The sequence below is a fragment of the Dermacentor variabilis genome, chromosome 4 (assembly GCF_050947875.1).
Source record: "Dermacentor variabilis isolate Ectoservices chromosome 4, ASM5094787v1, whole genome shotgun sequence".
Lineage (NCBI taxonomy): Eukaryota > Metazoa > Arthropoda > Arachnida > Ixodida > Ixodidae > Dermacentor > Dermacentor variabilis.
In genome coordinates, this window is record NC_134571.1 from 39,497,695 (window position 1) to 39,519,926 (window position 22,232).

Genomic DNA, 22,232 nt, shown 5'->3' on the forward strand with positions numbered 1-22,232 from the left:
AGAAGAGTTGGCAGAAGGAGGTAGAAAACGTGCTGAAAGTTCTCGAAAACGTTACACGGCCGCGCAAAAAGGTTTATTATACGCAAGGAAACCCATGCTGTCCGGCAGGTGCAAGTAGCGAGTTCCGGAGCGATCGGCGGCAGCCATCTTTTATTCCTTTCGGAACGGGGCAGCCTGCGGCTATTCAGAAGAAATTTCAGTTTTGTTCGGCAAATTAATGCATCTTTAACGCGTACACGTCACTTTGACGTGGTGAGTTTTTTGCGGTTTTGTGACGTTGCATGACAGGCAGGTGAAGTGGGTGCAGCCCGAAAACTTTTGACCAATAGCCGAGGGCTAATGGCGAAAAGGCGTCGAATCAGAAATGACTGTTTTTCATTTGTTCAATAAAACCATACATAATCAGTGTGTACATGTCATATCACATGGGGAGCTATCGCGGTTTTCGTGACGTCACATGACAGACAGGTGAAGTGGGGATGGTTAAAAAAAATTTTGACCAATCGCGGAGGGCTGATTGCAGAACTGAAATAGAAAAGTTTGGAATAGTTTTACGTTATAGCGCCCTAGGTTTCAAATTTAAAGCTTTTGTTTCAGATCATTTCAGTCGAATATTCTACTGCCCAATTTACCTGGCTGTCCTCATATCACTGCATGCTGTCTCTGTCTTTCAGTCAGCTCGCTGTTTCGGGACAGACCTTCTTGGCTTTACAGGATTGAAGTCATAGCTGCGCATAATAGGCAGCCAGTGAGCCCCGTATAAAGTTATCCTCTGGTTCAGGTTCCGTTTTAATGTGATCAGTTTAGCGTAAGCGCATTAGCAGGAGCGATAATAACAATACCAAAGTTGAGAATAAGAATTAATTTCCTAGTAATCAGCGGCCCCGTAACAAAAGTGGCAGCAGGTAATTAGCCTGAGCGGAGGCGACCGTGCAAGGGTATCATTTACTGTGCAACAGGACACCCGTGATTGTTTAGAAAAAGGAGTAAACAGGCCGGCCATCCAGTTATTCTTTGGTCAAGAGAAAAAGTTGGCAACTTTCGCATGCCTCCCTGTTTCGATAATTGAGTTTGTACGCGGCTTGCGAACAGGCGTCGTATGCAGAGACACTGAACTTGCAGGTCTCGTGCGCCCTTCTTTGCGTGCTTTTGTAACCGCGTTCTGACACAAAGCACGCCTTCGCTCGAAGTGCACTACATCGATCGATATTCCTTCAAGCGCGCCGTTGTTTTTTCCGAGCGCCGCCTAAGTTACGCATAGCTTCAACCGCTCGAGCAACATGCTCTGAACAACGCCATTTTCGTGGCCCTGCATACGTTGTTAAGGAACAATGGCGAGGGGCAGCTAGGGGATCTCCTGCGTGACGGCGGAGCCTCAAGCTTACTTCATCAGATCCTGCAGCAGTGCAGGGTAGCAAGCCAAAAGCTTCTCTTCCAATCACCCTCCCTGTTTTTCCCATTCCTTTTCTCTCTCTCTCTCTCTCTCTCTCTCTCCTGCGTAGAGGAGGCTAGAAACTTTTCATTCTCTTTTGATTAAACTGTGGGACCACCCAGTGGCAGACCTAACAGGTAGACATATTGGTCCTACGAATTTGTCTTCTCGTAGCCACAATGTTTCGGCTTGTTCTTGCACGCTAGGATGTTTAGGTTACCCATACCAGGCTCGAGAAGGCCGTTAGCGGTGAAAATGGTGCGCACGTAACATTTCCACAAATGGTATTTATTTTTATTTACATTACCCCTAAGGGCCCTCACATGAGGGTATTACATAGGGGGGGGTACAAACATGAAATATACGCAAGAAATAAAACTACATAAAATAAACATATACACAAGGAACATAAAATATATAGATATGAACAAGGGGTAAATGCACTTAGTCATGAAAACACAAGAACATTTTACATATGTTAATATGTGCATATAGGCATAAGTAATATCTAATCTGCTACCACTAACCGTTTTCTTGCAACAAAGTTTGGAAAGATGGTAGGCTAACTTCAGTAGCTATGTGTGATGGTAGGTTATTCCATTCTATTATTGTGCGAGGAATAAAAGATTTTGCGTAGAGCGACGAGCGGCACATTATGCGTTTTACTTTGTTAGCGTGGTCACGGCGCGGGAAAACTGCAGGGGGTGGTGAAAAGAAGTCTTCGTGAAGCGTGGAATGGTGATAAAGCTTATGAAATAAGGTTAGGCGAGCAAACTGGCGTCGACGTGATAGTGATTCCAACTCGGCACGTTGTTTTAACGATGTGACGCTGGTGAAGCGTGAATAATCGGAAAAGATGAAGCGAACAGCACGGTTTTGCAAAGATTCAATGTTGTTGATTATGTATGCTTGATCGGGATCCCATATGGCAGAAGCATATTCGATTTTTGGGCGGATCAGCGTGATATAAGCAAGTTTTTTTAAGTGAGAAGGTGCGTGCTTGAGGTTACGTTTAAGAAGACCGAGTGCTCGGTTAGCTGATGCTAAGACGGTGTTAATATGGTAATGCCAAGTTAAGTCAGACTGAAGATGAAGGCCAAGATACTTGTAAGTTGGCGCAAGTTCTACTCTAGCATTATTGAGAAAGTAGGTGGTAGGAAGTCGAGTGGAATGGTTGGTAAATGACATTAGCTTGGTTTTAGATGTATTTAAAGACATTAACCACGAAGAGCACCAAGCGGTCACAGCATCAAGATCAGTTTGTAAGGAAAGTCGGTCAGCGTCATTACTAATATTACGATATATAACACAATCATCTGCGAATAATCGAATTCGAGATGAGACACATTTGGGTAGATCATTAATGAAAATTAGGAAAAGTAGGGGACCGAGGACGCTGCCCTGGGGGACTCCAGATGTTAAAGGAACAGAAGAAGAGTTACAGCCATTAGCACAGGTAAACTGTTGTCTGTCGGAGAGAAAATCTTTAATCCATGCAAGAACGTTTGGGTGAATGTTTAAGTGTGTTAATTTGATTAGAAGCCTGTGATGAGGAACGCGATCAAAAGCTTTAGAGAAGTCAAGAAACACTGCGTCAACTTGGAATCCTTCGTTAAATGCGGAAAATATATCGTTAGTAAATCCGGCGAGCTGAGTGTCGCATGAATAACCTCTGCGAAAACCGTGCTGGTACTTGAAGATGATATCATGGTCTTCTAGGTAGTTGATGACTTGTGTGTGTATGACGTGCTCGAGAAGTTTACATATGTTGCTAGTTAATGAGATAGGACGATAGTTAAGTGGGACAGAGCGATCACCTGATTTAAATATTGGTATTACTTTAGCTATTCGCCAGTCATGAGGAATAATGCCAGATGATAATGATTGTGAAAACATGGCTGATAACACTTGAAAAATGTTTAAAGAAGCGTTTTTAAGTACCTTGTTATTGAAACCAAGATGATCAGAGCTAGTAGTAGTTTTGAGGTTATTCAACAGGGCAAGAATACCCGAATCACTGATGACAATTTCTGGCATGGAAATGTTAGGCAATGGCTCTAATATAGGCGAAGAAGTTATATCTTCATTGGTGAATACTGATGAAAATGAATCGTTTAGAAGCTGCGAACACTCAGTTTCAGTGACTGGTTGTCCATCAGCATTAATTAGTACTATATCAGGATAGGAACTCGGATTGATAATGCGCCAGAATCTATGAGAATTATTGGTTAACATAGTAGACAGGTCGTGAGTGAAGAAATTACGACGGGTTGTTTTAAGCAGGGACTGATACTCTTTATCACAATTTTTGTACTTGTTCCATGATGACAGGAGACGTGTGGTCATTGCTTGGCGGTACAAACGTTTTTTCTTATTATTAAGACGACGAAGACGATGTGTGAACCAAGGTGAATTTTTATGATGTCGGATGGTGATGATTGGCACATACTTATCAACAAGGTGAGTCAAGGTGGTTTTGAATGCCAGCCAGTTTGATTCGATTGAGCGTGATGAATGCTGAGCCAGGAAGCTTTCAGAGAAGGTGTTTAGGTCCGAGTTAATCATCTCAAAATTCGCGCGATTGTAGCAATGAATTTGCTTAATGGTAGTTTTCTTTTCAGTAAATGGATGCGTGATGCAACCAGTGATAATGTCGTGATCGGATAAACCATTTAAATGTAGTATATCAGAAAGAACGTCCGGGTTATTTGTTAGGACAAGATCAAGGATATTAGCCGTGGTAGCGGAGCGACGGGTAGGACTAGTAATAAGTTGAGCAAAAGAAAAATCCAAGCAGGAATGAAGAAAGGTGTGGGCTTCTTTATCACTGGAATTAACACAGAGAGTGGACCATTCAATGCTTGGAAAATTAAAATCGCCAAATACGAGGAAAATAGAGTTAGGAAAACGCACATGTAAGTCGCTGAGTATTCTATGGAATTCACCCGAGAATCCATCAGACATATCGGGTGGCCGGTAGAAAGCACCAATAATAACATCAGTAACTCCGAATTTACACCATATCAATACACATTCGAGGAAAGTATCAACAGCGAGGGGAACAGCAGATAATTGTTTCTTTGTGGCTATAAGGACACCTCCTCCTTTTCTATTTATTCTGTCACACCGGAAAAGCTATTTTTAGCTAAAAAGCTATTTTTATCTAATAAATAGCATATAATAATAAATAGCATATAAAGCTATTTTTATCTGTCTCCACTCGTTTGCGTCTGTTTTTAATGCGTTTAGCATTATTTGAGAACAAACCGCGATTGTTTATTTCCGCACTGCCTAAATGTTTTTCGTGGGCCGATCCCGAAGATCCTGCATTCTAACGCAGCTGTAAAAACTAAAAACCGTGTGGTGGTATTGTCTGTAAAGCGAGTGTTCTCGCATTTTTCGCTCGTGGCAGCCAACGTATTGAGACGGTGTCGTTGTGAAGTTGCGCTTCTTGTTTTAGACGCAGGCGCTCTTGTTAGAGACGCTGCGCCTGCGGGCCAGAGATGTTCACAGGCGCTACATGGGGTTCCGAACTCGTCCTTCGGGAAGGGACGCTCGAAGTCCTTATTGATTTCAGCGTATAGCTAGGTACTAAGGGTTAAATGGGCTCTAACTGGAGAGGTTGGAAGTAATACACGCTTCCAACTGCTCCATCTTACTGACATCCGAAAAATTTTGGACGTCAATAAAACTAATAAATATAATAAAAGGGACAATTTAGCACGCGCATACATTTAAGTATACAAGATTGAAAATAAAAAGAAGCATCCACACTGAACACTAATCGCTGAATAAAATCGTCTCTCATATTTTGAGCACATGTCCGTGCATATAAATTAGTATTTCAGTGCCGTTAAAGCTAGCTGGCCATTCAAGGCCACAAGTGGCGATAGTCCAAATCTTCCCAAGCCAAAGGGAATGATTGTCCGGAGCCCTTCTCTATTCATTAGTTAGAAGAAACTGTGGAGAAGTGGTTCAGGCGAAAGAGCAGCCTTTTGAAGAATGAAGCGGTAATATGTTGGCAGTTGTATGTGCTTTAATGACAGCATACCAAGAATGGCTAAGTATGGGAGGGAAGAAATCTATATCCGTTTTGAAATGTCGTGGGAAAAGGTAATTCGTTTAATTTGGGTACGCGCTTTATAACACACTTCAAAACTGTTTTCAGTGTCTTTGTACAAGTCATAGATCTTAGCATGTTTCCAGTTTCTCTATTTCCTTCGAGTATAGGGTAGCCAATGGGGCGTCTATCTGGCTAGGCTCGCAGCTTTTATTTGTTTTTTTTTTCTCTCTGTCTATCTCATTCCGCGGTTGAATGGAATAATAAATATATGAGATAGCTTTTACCGGGTGGTTTCACGGTAAATCTTAATGGTAAACAAGCTGCCATTCTGCCGGCTTGAAAGTGTTGTTATGGGTTCCACTGGAACAAATAGTGCACCACTGGCCCTGATAAAGGCAGTTACGGCAGCGCGATGTTATCTTTTTTTTTAATGGTGCCTCGTACGTTTTGTAGTAGCAATATGAAGGGTCGTAGCGAAGAAGTCGCTTCATGGAAAGGTTAGCTGAAAAAAAATTCGCGTCTAGCGACAATCTTCCTCACTACAAACAACGCATGCAGCATTATCCGTATTTGCGATGAGGACAAAACATTGCGGAGGGCCTACTTTGTCGCTAGATATCGACTGGAATCTGTGATTGCCTTTGACCTAATACGCACGTGTTTCTTCATAGAACCCTTCTCCGTTGCGATGTGCTTTCAGGGCTCTGAACTTGTCAAGCAGTTTAAGCAACTTTTCTTCACAGACTCCTTTTTGTGTATGCATGTATCATCATCATCATCATCATCATCTGCCTGGTTACGCCCACTGCAGGGCAAAGGCCTCTCCCATACTTCTCCAACTACCCCGGTCATGTACTAATTGTGGCCATGTTGTCCCTGCAAACTTCTGAATCTCATCCGCCCACCTAACTTTCTGCCGCCCTCTGCTGCGCTTCCCTTCCCTTGGAATCCATCCTGTAACTCTAATGAAAAATGTATAGATGAAAAATAAAGATTATTTGGTTGATTCATTGATTCATTTTATATCAAATCTTTTACCCTTCCTTGGTGTAAGTATGCGTAGCGGACATTTTTGCTGTTAACAAGCCAACACATATTTTGTTGTTGTTTACGTTCTCTCACTCTCCCAACCTCAGTCGTTTATCGCTGACGATGCGGGATGAGAAAATTACACATACACAATTCTGCGCTGATACATTAGAAGCCTTGACTGTGGGCTGCTGCTGCCTTACGTGGACAAAGTGGCGCGTTATTATGTCGCCATAATACGAATATCACATTCACACTGTAAGAATGCCTGTTTCTTACTTGCGCCACAATGGTGGCATCTAGGAAACCCGACGCTCCTGAATCCATAGTTGGCCGGAAGGTCGGGATAATGCACGCCATTGTTCCTCGGTCGTCCTGAACAATGGCCAACGGGCACAGTGCTCGTAACGTAGGTGCCTGCTTAACCACACGCAAGGAAGCAAATTTACTACGTTTATCCGTGGTTCGAAATGCAGGGATGATCTCATTCTCTCCATTGAAACGAACTTGCGCCATGACATACAGTGCGTAACAGAGACGCCTTCACCGTCACTCACCTCTATAGCGTAGGTGGGCATACTTATTCACTCGCACCCTTTTCACAGTCTTGAGTGTGTGTATGAGGCAGCAACGAAGGGCGGGATCGGACGTGAGTACGAACTGAAGTGGGTGCCGAGGAACGTGAGTGTGTGCGGGTGGGAAAGTGAGCGACTGTGGATGAGGATGAGATCACGTGACGAAGAAAGTGAGTGACTGTTGGTGTGTGTATGAGCTGATTAGACGTGGGTATGAACGCGGCGGAGCGCCAGTCAGTATGAGTGAACTCGTGTATGATTGTCACTGAATGTAGGCGACTGCGCGTTGACGTGAGTGTCCGTAGGTGCCTGTAGGTGCCTATAGTGCCTGTAGGTGCCTGTAGGTGTGAGTGCCAGTGTGAGTGAGTATCAGCGAGCGCGGGTGGATGTGAAGGTGGACTTGTGCGAGTACAGGCGAGTGTAAGTAGAAGCGAATATGAAAGCAAGTGAGTGTCGGTGATTGAATATGACTAGGAAAAAAATTAAATTATGGGGTTTTACGTTCTAAAACCACTTTCTGATTATGAGGCACGACGTAATGGAGGACTCCGGAAATTTCGACCACCTGGGGCTCTTTAACGTGCGCCTAAATCTACGTAAACGGGTGTTTTCGCATTTCGCCCCCATATGACTAGGACCGTGATTGAGTGCCGATAACTAAGAGCGGAGATGAGTGCCAGTGAGAGAGAGAGCATGTCCTAAAGGAAATATTGGTGGGCAAGTTTAAGTCTGGATCCGGCTATTCTGCCGGCCAACGCTTTATAGTAGTGTCCTTGCTTATAATGTTGCAAGCATTTCATAATTACTGCTCGTGCCATGGTAGCCCCCATTCCGACAATTTTCTACGACAACTTACTTTTTTTTGTCTTTCACCCGTATAATAGGGCAAATCTGTTCCCGACCGCTAACCATTACCTGGGCAGTTTAATTTGTCTTCAATGGTTACCTACATCATAATCTCTCTCGTCTCAGAGTGAATGCGGCTGCTCCTTAGCGTTTGTTGACCTAAAACAATGCACTAAAGATGTCTGTCACCATTCTACGTCTGTAGCGTGGTGATAATTGTGTCATAAACGGTACTAACTCGTCCAGCTCTCGATTATTTCATTAGCATGTTCGGTATTATTATCAACTGTGCTCCCTCAAGTCACCGCAACAGCGACATTGATGTCTGCCACGTGTACGTGCGTATAGCAGTCTCCAAAGCATCTGGCTCAGTTAAGTCATGTGACAACATGTAAAATGCCGCGTCAAGAGTACTGGAGCGCATAAGCGTCGTAGAACTAATGTGGTTTGACATTATTAGCCCACTTTGTGCTGCCGATAATTAGCTAGCGTTCACTGAGGTTATGCTATCGAGCGTTGTTGCCTAAATGTACCCGCGCGCAAATAAGAAGCCTGTCGTCTTTATAACTTGAACAGCAATTTCACAGCTCTCTTTCTTGCGCCTATCCATCATTACGGGTGAATACTGCTCGACGACACCAATAACGCCAACTGTTAGTACGAGAGAAAATGAACTTAATACAAGCGACATTAATTTTCTTTACTTGCGCAAATACCGTTGCGGCGCTTTAGTAATAGCCGGGAAAATCGCAGCCTACATGCAAAGCTTCCGTCCGCTTTTTTCAGAAACGTGGTGAAGATCGCCGGCTGGTTGCAGCACCACAGTGAACGATTTCGCTTCTTCAGTTAGACGTTTAGGTTAAGTTTAGTTGGTGAGGCCTGTCAAACGGCCGCCAAGACTTGCTTTCCTCTCGTCAACCCGTGTTTTCCTGTGAAAAAAGAAAGAAGAAAAAGAAAGAAACTGAAATAAAAGTTTTGACTTTGATTGATCTTTGAACTTTGGTTTCTCCTATTTTCATGACACAGCCATATGAAATAGAACAAGGAATAGGTAAAACCACAAAATGTGCTGTAATAAAGCAATTAAGCAGTACAGCAAGCAAAGGCAAAATAATGCGTGGCACATTCCTTTGACTGTTCTCCCAATCATCATTGTATACTCGCCTCATCACAACATTGGTGTCGCACTGAAATACGTCTAAAAGGAGTTGACCGCAGCGAAGAGTACCATCTTTACAGACTCCCGCGCTGACCTTAACAGACTACAGTGAAGACACATCGACTGATCATTTGTGCGCAGCATTACTGACTCTGCCGGCAAAATTGCCTCACGTGGTTAATTTTTCGTTGCCAAGTGGATACCTTGTCTCGTAGGATCCCTGGAAATGAATAGGCTGATTGGCTGGCTTCAAGTTGCGATCATAACTACTGTGACTGCCCAGCAACTTTGTGCAAGCCTGACTGCGCCCATCCGCTGATTCGTCGCCACCTACTCGTGCAGCACCCAGAGCACCTTGCCGTAAATGAAACGATCCCGTCCCGTGTCTGCGGTCAACGCTTGCGTCGTGGCGATAGAGTACAACTAATCAAATTAAAGGTTGGCTGTGCGAACATGTGTGAGCGTTTATACCGACGAGCACGAGTGGACAGTCCGTACTGCAAGTCTTGCTGTTGCTGCGAGGCACTTCAGCACTTTTGGAGGGCCCCGCTTTCATTACACCGCGCACGTCGCTGGTGGGGGACTATCACCTTCTTGGCCTACGGTGTACAACACCCGACGAATGCTTGTACCCCAGTGGTTGCGCGTCTCGACGTGATCGAGCTCATCGCACTCTCCTTACTCTTCTAGAAGCAACTAACTCAGATTCACGTGACAGCTTATTTTTGTTTTAAAATGACGAGACCTCACAAAATGTTTTTTTTTTCTATTTAGACAATCTTAAAGTAACGTTACCTGCAGTGACCGACCTTACTGTGCGTGACCTCTGCGGTGTGTGTGTGTGTGTTCATCTTTATATTCTTTGAGATTTCTCACCTTGCACTTTCTTTCCTCTTCGCTCCTTTTGTTCCTATCTTCAATTTCCACGTTTCTCTCTCTTCCTCCTTTCCGAAGAGTAGGCAGTCGTTGAGCCCCTTCCTGTGGCAGTTGTCAGCCTGCTCCTCGCTCTGCCTTTCCTGTCAAGTGTATATATGTTTTCAGAAGAAACAACAACAACAACAACAACAACAACAACAACAACAATAATAATAATAATAATAATAATAATAATAATAATAATAATAATAATAATAATAATAATAATAATAATAATAATAATAATAATAAGGGATCTATCTGCACGGCAGCCGCAAGGATAAAGACGAACAATGACCAGTGTTTGCATTCACAACGCATGGGTCTCGAGCATAAAACACGTGAAACGAATTTCTAAGACGTATTCCGGTCGTCCTTCGTGCCCGCAAACTTGCGTGAGGTCTGCCAGACGTAGCCTTAGTTTTGTTTGCAAACCAAAAAAGAAGAAAACGGCTCTTTAGTATTCAAGCACTCGCTACTCTTAAACTTACCTTGGCACTTGACACCCGACAGATTTATTTTTCATTAACTGATATCAGCTTATGCATCATATTATTTTCATAACTTTTCCCACGTGATGTAGAATTGCTGAAAGGTAATTGGTCTGATCAGTAGGGATTCCCCTAAAATTGAAACGCACCTGTACCTTTATCTCTGACTTCCGGACCCCCCTACGCACGTTTCTTCTCGAATAACCTGAATGCCCTGCTTGAAGTTTCGGCTTTAAAAGACGGTCTTGCAATTCGAAAATTGCCATTGAAGTCATTGCGTACCATCGAAAAGGTCAAGATTTGTGTCAGTTAACTCCAATTCTATTTTTACCCTTCGTCGCCGCGAGTCAGCTGACTCAACAGTTGCTCTGCTGATGACCGCCACCTGTACGGGCGGCAGCAGTGAATGTGAAGCGATAGTTATTTTATTTCGACAGAACTTGCGCAGCGGTGTGCTTGCACACTGGTATTTAAAAAAAAAAAAAACTTCACTGACCGGCAAATAAAAAATGACATCGATGTACTCACTGATAGTGAAAGCTGATGGCGCAGCCCACTGTCCCAGCTCGAAACATTTATTCTCTGAATGAGTAATAACGTGCCACGCTAGCGTTTCTGCGAGCCTGTAATAACTAGTAATATTTCTGCGATGAAACTCAAGACATATGCAAAAAAAAGTTACACAGTTTCCGGGAGGCCGTACAATAATGGCAATGTACACTATTTATGAGCGAGCGGTAAAGTCTCGAGGTTGGCCTCGTGAAAGCTAAAAGCGGTGAGAGACACCAAAAAGTATCGCTCAGGCTCATGCAAAGGTGGTCCGTTTTTCAGATTTTTTTTTTACGACAGCGATAAACTTGGCAGTGAAGGCTTACTTGGCTTACTTCTTGCGTGACCTAGGAGTTCCCCGAAGCCACTCTCTGCGTCTTCATTCCTCATATTTTGCGATGACAGCGTACTAATATATTGTGATTTATAATTCCCTAAAAAAGAGTGTGCACTCTCATCTGGTGAATGAGAAAAAACTATGCGCTAAAGTTTCGCCATCTTGGTTCGCAAGGCTTCTAAGTGTGACAAGCAATATCTGAGCAACGGTAGGTAAAACTCATTAAGGAAGTGCGAACTTTTGATGTGTGTCCTACAGTTTTTGTGGCCTAAACGCGCCGCTGCCCAAGATGGGGTGCTATATTTTAGCGTGTCTCCGTCGATGTACTGCGCACATAATAAAAGAAAGAAAATTCGAGAAAGACCGCAGACATCAAACCTTTCGGGAGCATAATTAGTCTACGTGACGCGTGACGCGTTATAACGTAGCATTCTAATAGTACCGTTAAAGACGAGCGATCTTTTTTTACATTTGCTTAGTGCTCAGGCTTCTATAGGTCGTATAGGAATGTGACCTAACGTTTGCTCTAGGAAGCACCACTTTACGCCAAAGTGAACAAGTTGCGGGAGCTAAGTAGCAAATCATCTAACACGTGGGCGCACACAGTAGAGCGCTCTTCAACATATTCGCTGCATTGCCTTGAGATTTCTCGGATTTTAAGTTATTCTTTACCAAATAACTTTATCACGAAGCTTTAGATAAAACTGAACAATTGTTTGAATTGTGAAAAAGTCCTTGAATATTTAAAATAACTGACAAAGTAGAGTATCTTAAGCAGGATAAAGATAGCACCCTGTCGCTCATTTCCACTTCTTATAAAGGTGAGCCGGCAACTATATGGCTCTATGCAGATAGATACTTCTGTCCTAGTTTCGCTACTTTTCTATCAAAATAAAAAGAAAATGAAGAAAGGGTATTCTATGTGGGCATTAATTGCGTAAAAAACCCTATGTACCCACATATAGTATGCGACATGTCCCACGAGATCTATAGGAACATGCAAGTTTCCGTATGAGATTTTCATATGCTCATATATTGGAGACGAGCCTTATGGGGATTACGAGAATTATATTATTATCTCATAATCCCATGTTATGGGTTTATGGGATTACTATATATGGGAGCATATGTGTTTCTATGCAGGGTGTCCCCGATAACTTGAGCCAAGAATTTAAAAATGAAGGCCGCATCGGAAGCGGATTCAACTGAACGCATACTATTCGCAATAGCCTATAGTAACTCAGCTAATTCTTTGTCTTCCTCATAGCTCACTCATTAATTAGGTTTAATCACATTATCGTTTAAGTATTGGCTATGAAACGCAGATTTGCAGAGCACCTTCAGAAACCACCGATCGAATTGATTCCTTTACGATACGTCTCACGTAGTTCTTTCTTTCCGGGTTGCAAAGAAAGCCCGTGAAATATGAAACAAGCCATGTGAAGTAGCATTTGCGCAGTGGTATTGTGCTGCTCTCAAGCGTGTGTTCTGTTCTGCCTCCACGCAGCCTTTCCTGCTAGATTCTCTTCATCTGACGCATTAATTGAACATTTTAACGGTTGAATGTTAATTTCCCTGTATTCACATTACATAATAGCAACCTATGCCTCCTGTATCTTGGTTCTCGATAGAACATTCAGAACATCTTCGGGCAGATAGATAAAACATCTTCGGGCAGCATTAAACCGGCTAGACTCACGATCGTTACTACAGTTCCTCAAATAGACCGGTCTCTTTATAATGGGGTGTGCACCATTAAGTACAAGCAGCTACAGCTTTTTCTCTCCCCTTTATTCTCTCTTTCTCTTCCTTCATCCCTTTCTCTCCGTGCAGGGTAGCAAACCGCACGTGCGTCTAGTGAACCTCCTTGCCTTTCCTTTCTTCTCTCTATTCTCTTTGTGGCAAGTAAACTGAGAACAGAAAGGAAAAAAAAAAATGAGGATCACGTTAGCCCGCAGGGTGCAAGCAAAAACTGGCTAGGTTCAGAGAGGACCCAACAGCTCGAAAGGTGCTCAAATAGTAGATCTGTCTGGACGCCTAGTGCTTAAGCAATCAGACGCGCGGATAACATCGCATTTGCCCGCAAACTCTCAGAATCCCCGATTCTTCCGCACTGTTTCTGGACTCAGGTAGCGTCGACTGAGCAGGTAAGCTAATGCTGGATCTAAGGCACAGCCACGCCCTAATCAGTGTCGGGAACGAGTTGCAGCCGAAAGCAGCAAGGGTCTCAAGACAGATTCTCCGGTCACAGGCATCTCGCTTGCAAACACGTCGAGAGGCTTAAGCTTTAGATCACAATTACGCCCACAAGGTGCAGTTCCGATTAGTTAATTGCCAAGACGTGTAGCGTGTGCCCAAAGCCGATCAGCAATCTGCTTTGTGTCTGCAGCTATAGCTTACTGCAGTGTCTACTTCAGGGAAGACAACTTTGGCCGCCGATTCTTACCCGGCGTTACAAATCTGTCTATATATATGTAAGAACCAACGTTGCTTTTTTTCTTGAGGGGGGTGAACGTAACGTAGTACATTAAGATAAGAACAGGCCACTTTGCGGCACTTTGTTTCAGAGACGCGATGCCAGAAAGTCCGCGTCAGCATTTTAATTGTTCTTTTCCTTTTCTTCGGGCGGCAATGTGCTATTGGCGACTTCGGCTCACTTCCGGCACAGTATAGCTCGGCGGCTCTGACATTGCTCTATATATATATATATATATATATATATATATATATATAACTCGACGAGTAGTTCACTAAAGTGAGGGCCTTAATATTTACAAGACCTCATAGGAGACAGTTCAATTTCACAGCTCGAGTCCTCTCGTGCCACCAAGAATCTGGCGTCTCTTAGTGGTGTAATCTTCCTTCGTGTAATTGTAGTGTACTACTTCGCTATCACTAATAATGCTTCGCATTTCGGGAGAAACTGCAGCCTCTCTCTCTCTCTCTCTCTCTCTCGATCTATCTATCTTTTTTTTTCTGTGAGTCCGAGTATAAGCGCTGCTGCACATGACAGCTGTTGATCCTGATTTCGAGCGAATCCGGCTTGGCGTCATTTCGGTTACTGAGTGAATTACAGGCTGCTCAATTACAGTGCATGAAGACTCAAAGAAAGAGCACTTGGGTTACTCGAAGAAAACCTAGTGCATATTGTTTCCAGTACAGCGGAGTAGCCGCCAGTAATTCTTTCGTTCTGAAATTCAATTCGACAATAGCAATTAATTATCTAACTCTAGAAGTACAGGTCTAGTTATAGAATTCTCAATGAGGCATTTGCAGGCACCCCCAATAGCCATCTAACTGTGGTGTTTTTCAGTGACGCACTAATGGCGTACTAATTTTTTCCGGCCGATAAGGTAACTCCGCGAAATATAAAAAAAGATCACGTGACTGCGCTCCCGCCCGTATCATAAAGTAGCGCTCTCAAATACATTGATTGAAAGCAACTGATTTGCATGTCGCAAACCCGAAGAGACAGCTCATCACCTTGATAATGGTACCGAAGGAACATCAACAAGAGATATCGCGGCTTCGCAGCTATTCCTTCATCACATTTCTACGTCCCACTTATTATCTTTCTCTTAAGGCCGACTGATCATATTGATAACAAAAGCCCTTTGATACCGCGGCGGAAGCGCAGCTCTGTCCACGCACGAAACTCGAAAACGCAATGTAATGTGCATAGAATGTTTCAAAATCCTGGTTCTTCTCACACCGCATCGAAAGAGTGCACGTGAAGCTATATGACTATATTTCGCGCTAGAAATTTGCTTCGGACCAAAACCAAATTAAACTGACAGTTTTATTTTCCATGAGAGCCTATACCCGCTGCAAAAACAGTTTCGTGGCAAGAAATGGAAGCGAATAAACAGACTTTGAAGCGACTCACGTATAGAGAAAAGGCAAAATCAATGCGTTCAAGAAAATAAATATACCCCTTCTAAATGAGCCGTATCGGCAGTCGGGACGCCTACGCAAAAAACAACAGAAAAAGAAATCGTCAGATTTCAGTGTGCCCTTATTATCTGTGAATTCGTAAGCGCTGTTGAACACAAGCGGCTGCCTAGAGGGTTTGTTTGAATAGGTGTCCTTCTGCAGCTACGCAGTACTGAGTCCGCTTTATCACATCTTCATTGGCTTTTGTGATAACCGACGCTGGAGCTCTACCGAAGACATCCGTTATCCTTGCCTTAAGCTCATCTGACGTCGTCATCTCGATCATGCAAACACGATCTTACACATAACCGAAAAGAAAGAAATTGAGCGGAGACAGGTCAGGTGACGTAGTCGGCCAATTTATAGGCCACTGCCTTCCAATCTATTGTGCGCGAAAAGTCGCGTCCAACGAGTTTCGAGCTCGGCTGCTGCTGTGTGCTGGCACTCCATCTTGCTGATGTCACAGAAATGGAAGACGTGACAGCAGGACTTCACTGAGAAACTCATCCTCCACTCCTTCAAGTATTTCGTCCACGTAACGCTTCCCCGTCTGTGTGATCGAAGAGGATGAGACCGATCATAGCACGGGCGCAAATTCCAAATCGCACATTGATCGACCACTGGTACTGGTGCCGAGTGCGTTTTACCCTGTGTGGATAGTAGCCACTCTAGTAGCGTGCATAATGCAAACTTACCTGGGCGTTTCTGCAAGGACTGGCTTCATCTGTGCACATGATGTGGCTCAAAAAGTCTGGTGACTCATCGGCTTTTATGAGGAACCAATTCGAGAAATCTAGGCGATTCTGCAGGTCCCCATCTTCCAAGCGTTGGTGCTGGTTAAGGTGGTACGAGGGAAAGGCCGAGTGATTTAGCATCCTCCAAACTGATGTCTTCAAAACTGGTACCTGAGCGGCCACGCCCTGCATGCTAGAATTAGGGTTTGAGGCCATAAATACTAGAACAATGCCTCTTCTATATTACAAAAGTGGCGCTGGCTAGACCATCCGTACTTAGGCTAGGACTCAAAGATGGAATCCTCCCCCGCTGTTTCTGGAAGCTGCCGGTTTGTCTCAGGTTCTCATAATTTCTGACTGATATGACTGATATATATTTGCGACCTTCCTGTTTTTGCCATGTACAGCTCCCAGGGCAAGGATAATGTTTTGCTTCTACCCATTAGAGGAAGACATGGCAACTGGGACGAAGCAAAACGCACCTTTAAACATTTGCACTGACGTTATCGATTCGCTTTTGTAATGGTAGATTCTGCGGCAAAAAAAGTACCATCCGTGCACTTTATCTACGCTAAGACAACAGCTACCACAGCATTTTTTCCAACTAACACCAAGCGCGACGTGTTACTTTTGCCAAGGAGCGAACGATAATGAACTAGCTCAATCACGATGTTTTTCTTTATTTCCTTTATTTAGTTCTGGCCAACTCAGAAGGAGCCTGCCCGAGGGCGTTGTTTTATGATGCAGGTAGAAGTACAGTCACGTGGTACTTTTCCTATTTCGCGGGGTTTTTTTTATCAATAGGGAAAAAATAGTACGCAATAAGTACGTCGCTGAAAATACTGCAGTTAGATGTCGCTTGGCTGTGCCTCAATGACACTTTGATAATCAGGATAGTATGTCTCGTGGTAGATAATTAATTACATTTACCTAAATAACTCTCAGTAACGAAAAAATTACTGGTGGCTACTCCACCGTACTGGAAACAGTATGCACTAGGTTTTCTTCGAGTAATGCAATTGCTCTTTTTTGAAATCATGGTGCATCGTAGTTAATTGTGACACCCCGTATGTATTTGTGATCTCTTCATGCAACTGGCGATATTTCTATCCCTAATGTTGTAACTTATTAAAAGGTTTCCCATTTTTTTCATGAGTCGTTAGCATTGCGCACTGGAAAGAGAATCAATATAGAAACACATATTATTCACGTGCATTTCACACGGCGTTGATAAATGACTCTGCCGAAGGGGTCACTGAAGTCTGCAGGTTATTTTCAGGGTCAAAAAGGCAAGCAAAACAATATGAAGCGATGTGAACATACAGTAACATATTCATTCTCTAGGCATAGGCTTATTCATACCTTTAGAAATAATTGGTTATTGGCTACCTTCTCCTCTTTCAAAAATATAATAAACGTTGTCCTGTGCATCTATTTACATATATTGTGTATGTGCAGCGTGTTTACAGCGAAAATTTAAATGAATGTTTAAATGAGAAAATACGGATGAGGCAGCCGCCGCTGATGCTTCTAGCGCGCTTGCCATCATTTTGACAGGATTTGAAGAAATAAAGCTACATTATGCATTAGAAGTCGTGCAAAACCAGGCCAAAAATGATGCAGTAAGTTATTAGCCCAATAAAAATTTTGGTGGAAAGGTTTTAGGTGGAGAAGCCCATCAAAGCTTCACCGTGGAGACACCACGCTTCTGCATCGACTGTGGTTTGGCATTGCTTTTTACTAAAGCCTGTGCGTTCCGCATAGGGATGGCCGACACTACAACCTGTGAACACGGAGGCCATGAAGAATCGATTGGCCATATTTTGTGCGACTGCCCGCAGTGCAGTCCACAGAGGGAATCGCTTCGCCACTAACTCGCCCAGCTGGATGACCGACCGCTATCGGAAGAAGGAATTCTACACCATCGACAGGACCTAACGTCACAGAAGAAGGCCGTACAAGCGCTACTGCGCTTCATGCGATCTGCCGGCCCTTGTGAACATCTCTAACTGGAACGTCCTTTGTGTGCGTGTCTCTGTGTGTGAATTTTCTTTTTTCTAACCCTCACGTTTCTGTCCTTTTCTAACCCCTATATCCCAACCCCAGCGTAGGGTAAGAAGCCGGAGACTAATATCTGGTTAACCTCCTTGCCTTTTCTCTCTCTCTCTCTCTTTCTCTCTCTCTAGGTGGAAAGGTAGAGATAAGTAAAAAAAAAAACCTCAAATGATGTGGCTGACAAAACTCTGGTAATGACATTTTAGGTGTATATGTGTTAGTGGGGGGGGGGGGGGGGGGAGGTGCGAGAGAGCTAGCTACCGCATCGCCGGGGTGGAGTGTCTGCCCACCCCCCCGGCGATGCTTTTCCGGCGAGCCCCCTCCGGAAAACTCGGGTGGGGGCTCGGGTGCCGGAGCTCCCTCGTAGTCGGCGCGTATGCCCCTGAACCAAAACGTTGCGATATGTGCTCCACTTTAACGTGCTAGGCGGCTTCTTTCACTATACTTTGACGCTCGTATTTGCTAAATGAACACGATTGGGGGGGGGGGGGGGGGTCCATCTTAGCACACGCTTTTATCAATGCCAGGATAAGAAGAGGCAGCTTTCGTTGTTTCTTCCACGCGTGCATTCGTAAGTGCACTAATTCATTCGCCGCAGGAGCAATGCTTAATTCAATTCCCAACTTCCATTCTAGGTTATGCGCCCTTTAGGCTGCACCAAAGAAGTTGTACTAACGAACACACTTTTGCCAGGTGAGTGTAGTCATTTGTCGCTATTGTGCGTCCTTAGAAATGCACGCTTACCAAGGAAGCGCACTGCCAGCTGGCACGATGAGTTTAGGACATTTACCAACTAGGAGGTGTCCATTTATCCGGCGAGGCGACGGAACAACCTGAGTTTTTTTATCCATGTGACGAAGCAATACTGTTGTACTGTTTTATATGAACACAGTGTGCGCTGCATCATTGCTCTTACAATACAAACTGATTTCGCAACGCACAATATTAGTCCAGCTGGGCTGCTACCTGCATGAGCTTCTGTGGAGCCAAACGAAACAAAGGACGGCTAATCACGTTTTTTTCGTTTCAGGATGCAAATAAATAATGGAAGAAGCCATGAAAGGTGACTGTGATAGTGAGAGATTACTTTCTTGTGTGACCTGCTTCATACACCCATGCCAACCCTAAGTTGTCTACGTAGGCCATACAACAACCAGCGTCAAGTCGCCTATTCCGGTACATAGGTACATACGCAGTGACCCATGTTGCATGCTCGGACAATAGAAAGAGCCAGCCCATGTCTTGTGATGCACGCCAGTAGACAACCTGGGTGACTGTGTACGTGCTACTGTTCCTTGTGGGAGATCATTCAACCGTCCAAAGTGGCGGAAGTAGCTAAATGAAGCTATCGCTTTAAAGATATTTCCGAGTAGGGCAAGACAGCTGCGAACAATGCTGACTTTGTGTATAACCAGCTACGCTGTAATATTATACCTGAGAGCGAGGAGGGACATATGAATTCACCATGGCCCATGAGATGAGCTAGCTAACCCTCTCAGGACTCAGTTAGAACTACGTGTGCATAAATTCCCAAGAAAGAAGACGGAAAGACAGTCTTCACGATAACTCGTTTGTACAGCAGTGTACGCGTCATAGAGAGGTGGCAAATTTGGCTACCGCCTCTGGCAATTTATGTTTTGTTGCTTTTCCTTTCTTTTGTTTATTCCTTTTTTTTCAGTAATAAAAGTGTGAAGTCTATCACAAATTTGACCGTCACTATACGGTATTCCCACAGTTAATTCTCTCCCTCCCCCCAGAAAAAAATATAATATTTCCCCTTTTATTTCGGCAGTGCCATTGTCAGCTTGCTACACGTGGTTGTTTTAATTACTCGATACAACTTATATATCGAACCGACCAAGAACCGTTCCTCCAAGAAACACCGTTACCTTGCTAGAAGCCTCAGGTTTGTTGCCAGTGGTCACGTGCCCAATTTTCCGCGAGGTTCAATGACCTGTGCAGGCTTTGTGAGGTACCTCTTGTAACCCGCCGAAAGCAGTGTCGCGACATCAGCACTCTTCGGCTCTTTTCGCAGCTCTTTTCAGCGTCATCCACTAAGGCTTCTTTACTCACTTTTCTGGTTTCCGAGCCGAAATAGCGGAATTCATTTTCTGATACGTAGGGGCACATGCAGCGCCTGGTTTCTATTTTGTTTCCACTGCTACTCGTTGCAAGTCATACACAAGCATCGTCATACACGTTACGAGTCATACGTCATATGATACGAGTCATAAAGGAGGTGAGAAATCTGCCAACAACCGTAATCTAAAACCTCGCGATCAAAAAATTTTTTTTAGACACGAACGCTAGTTAAGCTCGCGTGCGTTTATATTTTCACTTCCCTTTACTTAACGTGTATATTATTAATTACATGCTTTCCAACTGGTTATGCTTTGTGCAGGAAGTAAAAGCTGGCTTGTGCATCCTTTTTGTTTATTTCGTTTTTATTATCTACGTGTGTTCTTTTTTTCCACTGTTGCGTCTAAGCCAGAAGAGGATAACTTTTGCTGGTCTTAACGTACAGAAGATAGGAGTTGTTGAATAAGTGTAGAAGAAACGGGAAACTTGAGATAGAAGTTGGCTCTTCGGAACTTCAGGCTCGTATTATGTTCACGTTGTTTAGCACCACAAAACCGAGCACTACAATTTTCTGGAGCATTTTTGATCACTATAAACCTGGCGGGACTAATGCCAGTCTTTTGTAGAGCGGTCATTGTTTTCGCTCACGGTCGTTGCCGCCGAACAAATGGCATCGCTTTGTCTAGTAGCCGAGGGATACAGAAAACGTGTTTTGTGGGGGGACTTTCCACTTCGTGGGCCCCTTTGGCGATTCATCACCTCCCCATCGTGGTCGAGACTCCTTCACGCTAGCGCTCAGAGGCAGCCTCAGCAAAATGAAACGGCGAGGAATTCCATGGGCATGGCGGTTTAAGCAAACACCGCAGTACTTGCGGGCAAACGACCTCTTTTTTTTTTTTCATCAACCCAGCTCTGCTGAGAAAATTACCTATATCAGAAGGCATCCCTCGTCTGTGACGAAAGCGCCATAACAGCACTGTTACCTAATGCTTTTAGCATATCTTTGTTAGACTTGCTGTTTGACCGAAGTGTATCTCCTACTCCCTCAGTGAGGAGTTTCACAAGCCAAACATATATAGGTAACGCTTCACAACATTATCGCCTCGCTCATACTCACCTGCCGTCGTATAATTGTACAAGGCACTTCATCATGCTGAGCTGTTTTGGGCAAGACGGTTTACATGTCACGTGACTGACAGCTACGAATGCATCCCTTCTTCGTATCCACGTCATCATCTTTCAACACTCTTTTTTGTCCCCTTTCCTTTTTCCCCTCTGCGGACTAGCAGGCCAGAGCATGCTAGCTATGGCCGGCCTCTCTACCCTTCTAATAAATTATATCTCTCTTGTCTGTGTCTTGTTCAACGATTCGCTGACCTGTTCCACTATATATACGATGTGTTCCAACGTATACCAAATAAAATCTACTTATTTTTCTTAGCTGCATCGTGATGGGGTTTTATGGGATGGGCGTCCATATAGAGCGTGCCGAAATATGTGGTTACCGTTGCAGTTGAGGCAGCGGTTATCTTAACGAGATATTTGGTGATTACAACGTCTTTTCCAGTCTGAAGGACGTAATCGTAAGCGATGGAATCAGAGGTTTTGTCATGATGGCTGCGTTATTTTAGAATTGCACCGCACTCTTACTTCAGTGGTAGCCACCTTCCTAAAGGCACACCTGTCTGGCGTACATCGCGTTATAGTAGTTCTGGTTTGACGTGTTTCACGTTCACAAAGATTGAACGAACACTACCGGCTGTAATTGTTCAGTTCCTATTTTAGACCCTAAACGAAAGACTTATCAAACGAATCCTAATACTGTTTCGAACCGACTGCCACCACTGCGTGAAAGAAGCGTGTATTTCCTGAAGCAGATGCAATTTATGTTGTCCTATTGTTGCTCACCTGTGATATCGTTCCTTCTAGTTAGCGTTACCTTACTATAACGGTATGAATGGTTTCAGCTCAAAATGTAATATCGTCAAATAAACAAGACCGGGCAGGACAGAACGCTGGATTTCCAATGAAGATC